The sequence below is a fragment of the Nerophis lumbriciformis genome, linkage group LG26, assembly GCF_033978685.3.
Source record: "Nerophis lumbriciformis linkage group LG26, RoL_Nlum_v2.1, whole genome shotgun sequence".
Lineage (NCBI taxonomy): Eukaryota > Metazoa > Chordata > Actinopteri > Syngnathiformes > Syngnathidae > Nerophis > Nerophis lumbriciformis.
Window position 1 is genome coordinate 2101857 of NC_084573.2, and position 8144 is coordinate 2110000.

An 8144-nucleotide genomic window follows, 5' to 3' on the forward strand; every position below is an offset into this window, starting at 1 on the left:
TAAGCGTAAAAATCATGGATTTTGGGTCTTGCCGCCATCTTAGAAGTATGCTAACCCCCTCCAGTGTTCGCATGCTAACGTTAGCATGCTATCGCTTATGTTAGCATATTAGCTCATTTTAGCTGTTTAAGTGTAAAAATCATGAATTTTGGGTCTTGCCGCCATTTTAGAAGTATGGTAACTCATCCAGTGTTTGCATGCTAATATTAGCATGCTATCGCTTATGCTAGCATATTAGCTCATTTTAGCCGATTAAACATGAAAATTATGGATTTTAATTGTTGCTGCCATCTTAGAAGTATGCTAACCCCATCCAGTGTTTGCATGCTAATGTTAGCATGCTATCGCGTATGCTAGCATATAAACTAATTGTATCCATTTAAACATAGAAATCATGGATGTTGATTCTTGCCGCCATCTTAGAAGTATGCTAACCCCATCCAGTGTTCGCATGCTAATGTTAGCATGCTATCGCTTATGTTAGCATATTAGCTCATTTTAGCTGTTTAAGCGTAAAAATCATGAATTTGGGGTCTTGCCGCCATCTTAGAAGTATGCTAACTCATCCAGTGTTTGCATGCTAATGTTAGCATGCTATCGCTTATGCTAGCATATTAGCTCATTTTAGCCGATTAAACATAAAAATTATGGATTTTAATTGTTGCTGCCATCTTAGAAGTATGCTAACCCCATCCAGTGTTCGCATGCTAATGTTAGCATGCTATCGCTCATGTTAGCATATTAGCTCATTTTAGCTGTTTAAGCGTAAAAATCATGAATTTTGGGTCTTGCCGCCATCTTAGAAGTATGCTAACTCATCCAGTGTTTGCATGCTAATGTTAGCATGCTATCGCTTATGCTAGCATATAAACTAATTTTATCCATTTAAACATAGAAATCATGGATGTTGATTCTTGCCGCCATCTTAGAAGTATGCTAACCCCCTCCAGTGTTCGCATGCTTATGTTAGCATGCTGTCGCTTATGTTAGCATATTAGCCCATTTTAGCTGTTTAAGCGTAAAAATCATGAATTTTGGGTCTTGCCGCCATCTTAGAAGTATGCTAACTCATCCAGTGTTTGCATGCTAATGTTAGCATGCTATCGCTTATGCGAGCATATAAACTAATTGTATCCATTTAAACATAGAAATCATGGATGTTGATTGTTGCCGCCATCTTAGAAGTATGCTAACCCCCTCCAGTGTTTGCATGCTAATTTTAGCATGCTATCGCTTATGTTAGCATATTAGCCCATTTTAGCTGTTTAAGCGTAAAAATCATTAATTTTGAGTCTTGCCGCCATCTTAGAAGTATGCCAACTCATCCAGTGCTTGCATGCTAATGTTAGCATGCAATCGCTTATGCTAGCATATAAACTAATTGTATCCATTTAAACATAGAAATCATGGATGTTGATTCTTGCCGCCATCTTAGAAATATGCTAACCCCATCCAGTGTTCGCATGCTAATGTTAGCATGCTATCGCTTATGCTAGCATATTAGCTCATTTTAGCTGTTTAAGCGTAAAAATCATGAATTTTGGGTCTTGCCGCCATCTTAGAAGTATGCTAACTCATCCAGTGTTTGCATGCTAATGTTAGCATGCTATCGCTTATGCTAGCATATTAGCTCATTTTGGCCGATTAAACATAAAAATGATGGATTTTAATTCTTGCCGCCATCTTAGAAGTATGCTAACCCCATCCAGTGTTCGCATGCTAATGTTAGCATGCTATCGCTTATGTTAGCATATTAGCTCATTTTAGCTGTTTATGCGTAAAAATCATGAATTTTGGGTCTTGCCGCCATCTTAGAAGTATGCTAGCTCATCCAGTGTTTGCATGCTAATGTTAGCATGCTATCGCTTATGCTAGCATATAAACTAATTTTATCTATTTAAACATAGAAATAATGGATGTTGATTCTTGCCGCCATCTTAGAAGTATGCTAACCCCCTCCAGTGTTCGCATGCTAATGTTAGCATGCTATCGCTTATGCTAGCATATTAGCTCATTTTGGCCGATTAAACATAAAAATTATGGATTTTAATTGTTGCTGCCATCTTAGAAGTATGCTAACCCCCTCCAGTGTTCGCATGCTAATGTTAGCATGCTATCGCTTATGTTAGCATATTAGCTCATTTTAGCTGTTTAAGCGTAAAAATCATGAATTTTGGGTCTTGCCGCCATCTTAGAAGTATGCTAACTCATCCAGTGTTTGCATGCTAATGATAGCATGCTATCGCTTATGCTAGCATATAAACTAATTGTATCCATTTAAACATAGAAATCATGGATGTTGATTCTTGCCGCCATCTTAGAAGTATGCTAACCCCATCCAGTGTTCGCATGCTAATGTTAGCATGCTATCGCTTATGTTAGCATATTAGCTCATTTTAGCTGTTTAAGCGTAAAAATCATTAATTTTGGGTCTTGCCGCCATCTTAGAAGTATGCTAACCCCATCCAGTGTTCGCATGCTAATGTTAGCATGCTATCGCTTATGCTAGCATCTTAGCTCATTTTAGCCGATTAAACATAAAAATGATGGATTTTAATTGTTGCTGCCATCTTAGAAGTATGCTAAACCCATCCAGTGTTCGCATGCTAATGTTAGCATTTTATCGCTTATGTTAGCATATTAGCTCATTTTAGCTGTTTAAGCGTAAAAATCATGAATTTTGGGTCTTGCCGCCATCTTAGAAGTATGCTAACTCATCCAGTGTTTGCATGCTAATGTTAGCATGCTATCGCTTATGCTAGCATATTAGCTCATTTTAGCCGATTAAACATAAAAATGATGGATTTTAATTGTTGCTGCCATCTTAGAAGTATGCTAACCCCATCCAGTGTTCGCATGCTAATGTTAGCATGCTATCGCTTATGTTAGCATATTAGCTCATTTTAGCTGTTTAAGCGTAAAAATCATGAATTTTGGGTCTTGCCGCCATCTTAGAAGTATGCTAACTCATCCAGTGTTTGCATGCTACTGTTAGCATGCTATCGCTTATGCTAGCATATGAGCTCATTTTAGCCAATTAAACATAAAAATGATGGATTTTAATTGTTGCTGCCATCTTAGAAGAATGCTAACCCCATCTAGTGTTCCCATGCTAATGTTAGCATGCTATCGCTTATGTTAGCATATTAGCTCATTTTAGCTGTTTAAGCGTAAAAATCATGAATTTTGGGTCTTGCCGCCATCTTAGAAGTATGCTAACTCATCCAGTGTTTGCATGCTAATGTTAGCATGCTATCGCTTATGCTAGCATATTAGCTCATTTTAGCTGTTTAAGCGTAAAAATCATGAATTTTGGGTCTTGCCGCCATCTTAGAAGTATGCTAACCCCCTCCAGTGTTCGCATGCTAATGTTAGCATGCTATCGCTTCTGTTAGCATATTAGCTCATTTTAGCTGTTTAAGCGTAAAAATCATGAATTTTGGGTCTTGCCGCCATCTTAGAAGTATGCTAACTCATCCAGTGTTTGCATGCTAATGTTAGCATGCTATCGCTTATGCTAGCATATTAGCTCATTTTGGCCGATTAAACATAAAAATTATGGATTTTAATTGTTGCTGCCATCTTAGAAGTATGCTAACCCCATCCAGTGTTCGCATGCTAATGTTAGCATGCTATCGCTTATGTTAGCATATTAGCTCATTTTAGCTGTTTAAGCGTAAAAATCATGAATTTTGGGTCTTGCCGCCATCTTAGAAGTATGCTAACTCATCCAGTGTTTGCATGCTAATATTAGCATGCTATCGCTTATGCTAGCATATAAACTAATTGTATCCATTTAAACATAGAAATCATGGATGTTGATTCTTGCCGCCATCTTAGAAGTATGCTAACCCCCTCCAGTGTTCGCATGCTAATGTTAGCATGCTGTCGCTTATGTTAGCATATTAGCTCATTTTAGCTGTTTAAGCGTAAAAATCATGAATTTTGGGTCTTGCCGCCATCTTAGAAGTATGCTAACTCATCCAGTGTTTGCATGCTAATGTTAGCATGCTATCGCTTATGCTAGCATATTAGCTCATTTTGGCCGATTAAACATAAAAATTATGGATTTTAATTGTTGCTGCCATCTTAGAAGTATGCTAACCCCATCCAGTGTTCGCATGCTAATGTTAGCATGCTGTCGCTTATGTTAGCATATTAGCTCATTTTAGCTGTTTAAGCGTAAAAATCATGAATTTTGGGTCTTGCCGCCATCTTAGAAGTATGCTAACTCATCCAATGTTTGCATGCTAATGTTAGCATGCTATCGCTTATGCTAGCATATTAGTTAATTTTAGCCGATTAAACATGAAAATTATGGATTTTAATTGTTGCTGCCATCTTAGAAGTATGCTAACCCCCTCCAGTGTTCGCATGCTAATGTTAGCATGCTATCGCTTATGCTAGCATATTAGCTCATTTTGGCCGATTAAACATAAAAATTATGGATTTTAATTGTTGCTGCCATCTTAGAAGTATGCTAACCCCATCCAGTGTTCGCATGCTAATGTTAGCATGCTATCGCTTATGTTAGCATATTAGCTCATTTTAGCAGTTTTAGCGTAAAAATCATGAATTTTGGGTCTTGCCGCCATCTTAGAAGTATGCTAACTCATCCAGTGCTTGCATGCTAATGTTAGCATGCTATCGCTTATGCTAGCATATTAGCTCATTTTGGCCGATTAAACATAAAAATTATGGATTTTAATTGTTGCTGCCATCTTAGAAGTATGCTAACCCCATCCAGTGTTTGCATGCTAATGTTAGCTTGCTATCGCTTATGTTAGCATATTAGCTCATTTTAGCTGTTTTAGCGTAAAAATCATTGATTTTGGGTCTTGCCGCCATCTTAGAAGTATGCTAACTCATCCAGTGTTTGCATGCTAATGTCAGCATGCTATCGCTTATGCTAGCATATAAACTAAATTTATCCATTTAAACATAGAAATAATGGATGTTGATTCTTGCCGCCATCTTAGAAGTATGCTAACCCACTCCAGTGTTCGCATGCTAATGTTAGCATGCTATCGCTTATGTTAGCATATTAGCTCATTTTGGCCGATTAAACATAAAAATTATGGATTTTAATTGTTGCTGCCATCTTAGAAGTATGCTAACCCCCTCCAGTGTTCGCATGCTAATGTTAGCATGCTATCGCTTCTGTTAGCATATTAGCTCATTTTAGCTGTTTAAGCGTAAAAATCATGAATTTTGGGTCTTGCCGCCATCTTAGAAGTATGCTAACTCATCCAGTGTTTGCATGCTAATGTTAGCATGCTATCGCTTATGCTAGCATATTAGCTCATTTTGGCCGATTAAACATAAAAATTATGGATTTTAATTGTTGCTGCCATCTTAGAAGTATGCTAACCCCATCCAGTGTTCGCATGCTAATGTTAGCATGCTATCGCTTATGTTAGCATATTAGCTCATTTTAGCTGTTTAAGCGTAAAAATCATGAATTTTGGGTCTTGCCGCCATCTTAGAAGTATGCTAACTCATCCAGTGTTTGCATGCTAATATTAGCATGCTATCGCTTATGCTAGCATATAAACTAATTGTATCCATTTAAACATAGAAATTATGGATGTTGATTCTTGCCGCCATCTTAGAAGTATGCTAACCCCCTCCAGTGTTCGCATGCTAATGTTAGCATGCTGTCGCTTATGTTAGCATATTAGCTCATTTTAGCTGTTTAAGCGTAAAAATCATGAATTTTGGGTCTTGCCGCCATCTTAGAAGTATGCTAACTCATCCAGTGTTTGCATGCTAATGTTAGCATGCTATCGCTTATGCTAGCATATTAGCTCATTTTGGCCGATTAAACATAAAAATTATGGATTTTAATTGTTGCTGCCATCTTAGAAGTATGCTAACCCCATCCAGTGTTCGCATGCTAATGTTAGCATGCTGTCGCTTATGTTAGCATATTAGCTCATTTTAGCTGTTTAAGCGTAAAAATCATGAATTTTGGGTCTTGCCGCCATCTTAGAAGTATGCTAACTCATCCAATGTTTGCATGCTAATGTTAGCATGCTATCGCTTATGCTAGCATATTAGTTAATTTTAGCCGATTAAACATGAAAATTATGGATTTTAATTGTTGCTGCCATCTTAGAAGTATGCTAACCCCCTCCAGTGTTCGCATGCTAATGTTAGCATGCTATCGCTTATGCTAGCATATTAGCTCATTTTGGCCGATTAAACATAAAAATTATGGATTTTAATTGTTGCTGCCATCTTAGAAGTATGCTAACCCCATCCAGTGTTCGCATGCTAATGTTAGCATGCTATCGCTTATGTTAGCATATTAGCTCATTTTAGCAGTTTTAGCGTAAAAATCATGAATTTTGGGTCTTGCCGCCATCTTAGAAGTATGCTAACTCATCCAGTGCTTGCATGCTAATGTTAGCATGCTATCGCTTATGCTAGCATATTAGCTCATTTTGGCCGATTAAACATAAAAATTATGGATTTTAATTGTTGCTGCCATCTTAGAAGTATGCTAACCCCATCCAGTGTTTGCATGCTAATGTTAGCTTGCTATCGCTTATGTTAGCATATTAGCTCATTTTAGCTGTTTTAGCGTAAAAATCATTGATTTTGGGTCTTGCCGCCATCTTAGAAGTATGCTAACTCATCCAGTGTTTGCATGCTAATGTCAGCATGCTATCGCTTATGCTAGCATATAAACTAAATTTATCCATTTAAACATAGAAATAATGGATGTTGATTCTTGCCGCCATCTTAGAAGTATGCTAACCCACTCCAGTGTTCGCATGCTAATGTTAGCATGCTATCGCTTATGTTAGCATATTAGCTCATTTTGGCCGATTAAACATAAAAATTATGGATTTTAATTGTTGCTGCCATCTTAGAAGTATGCTAACCCCCTCCAGTGTTCGCATGCTAATGTTAGCATGCTATCGCTTATGTTAGCATATTAGCTCATTTTAGCTGTTTAAGCGTAAAAATCATGAATTTTGGGTCTTGCCGCCATCTTAGAAGTATCCTAACTCATCCAGTGTTTGCATGCTAATGTTAGCATGCTATCGCTTATGCTAGCATATTAGCTCATTTTAGCCGATTAAACATAAAAATTATGGATTGTAATTGTTGCTGCCATCTTAGAAGTATGCTAACCCCATCCAGTGTTCGCATGCTAGTGTTAGCATGCTATCGCTTATGTTAGCATATTAGCTCATTTTAGCTGTTTAAGCGTAAAAATCATGAATTTTGGGTCTTGCCGCCATCTTAGAAGTATGCTAACTCATCCAGTGTTCGCATGCTAATGTTAGCATGCTATCGCTTATGTTAGCATATTAGCTCATTTTAGCTGTTTAAGCGTAAAAATCATGAATTTTGGGTCTTGCCGCCATCTTAGAAGTATGCTAACTCATCCAGTGTTTGCATGCTAATGATAGCATGCTATCGCTTATGCTAGCATATAAACTAATTTTATCCATTTAAACATAGAAATCATGGATGTTGATTCTTGTCGCCATCTTAGAAATATGCTAACCCCCTCCAGTGTTCGCATGCTAATGTTAGCATGCTGTCGCTTATGTTAGCATATTAGCTCATTTTAGCTGTTTAAGCATAAAAATCATGAATTTTGGGTCTTGCCGCCATCTTAGAAGTATGCTAACTCATCCAGTGTTTGCATGCTAATGTTAGCATGCTATCGCTTATGCTAGCATATTAGCTCATTTTGGCCGATTAAACATAAAAATGATGGATTTTAATTCTTGCCGCCATCTTAGAAGTATGCTAACCCCATCCAGTGTTTGCATGCTAACGTTAGCATGCTTATGCTAGCATATTAGCTAATTGTATGCACTTAAACCTACGAATCACGGCTTTCGATCCTTCCCCGCCGTCTCAGAAGTACAACAACCACTGCTATCTTTGCGTGCTCATGTCAGCGAACATTCCACGCGTATTCGTCGAAACCTCGTGGTACTCGACGCCGTCTCGGAAGGACGACGAACTCATCAAAGGTGACTAATCAAGGCGCCATTCTTGTTGGCGGCCATCTTTATTTGTAGCTACAAGTACACATTTTTTATTATAACGCGCGCGCGTGTGTGTGTGTGTGTGTGTGTGTGTGTGTGTGTGTGTGTGTGTGTGTGTGTGTGTGTGTG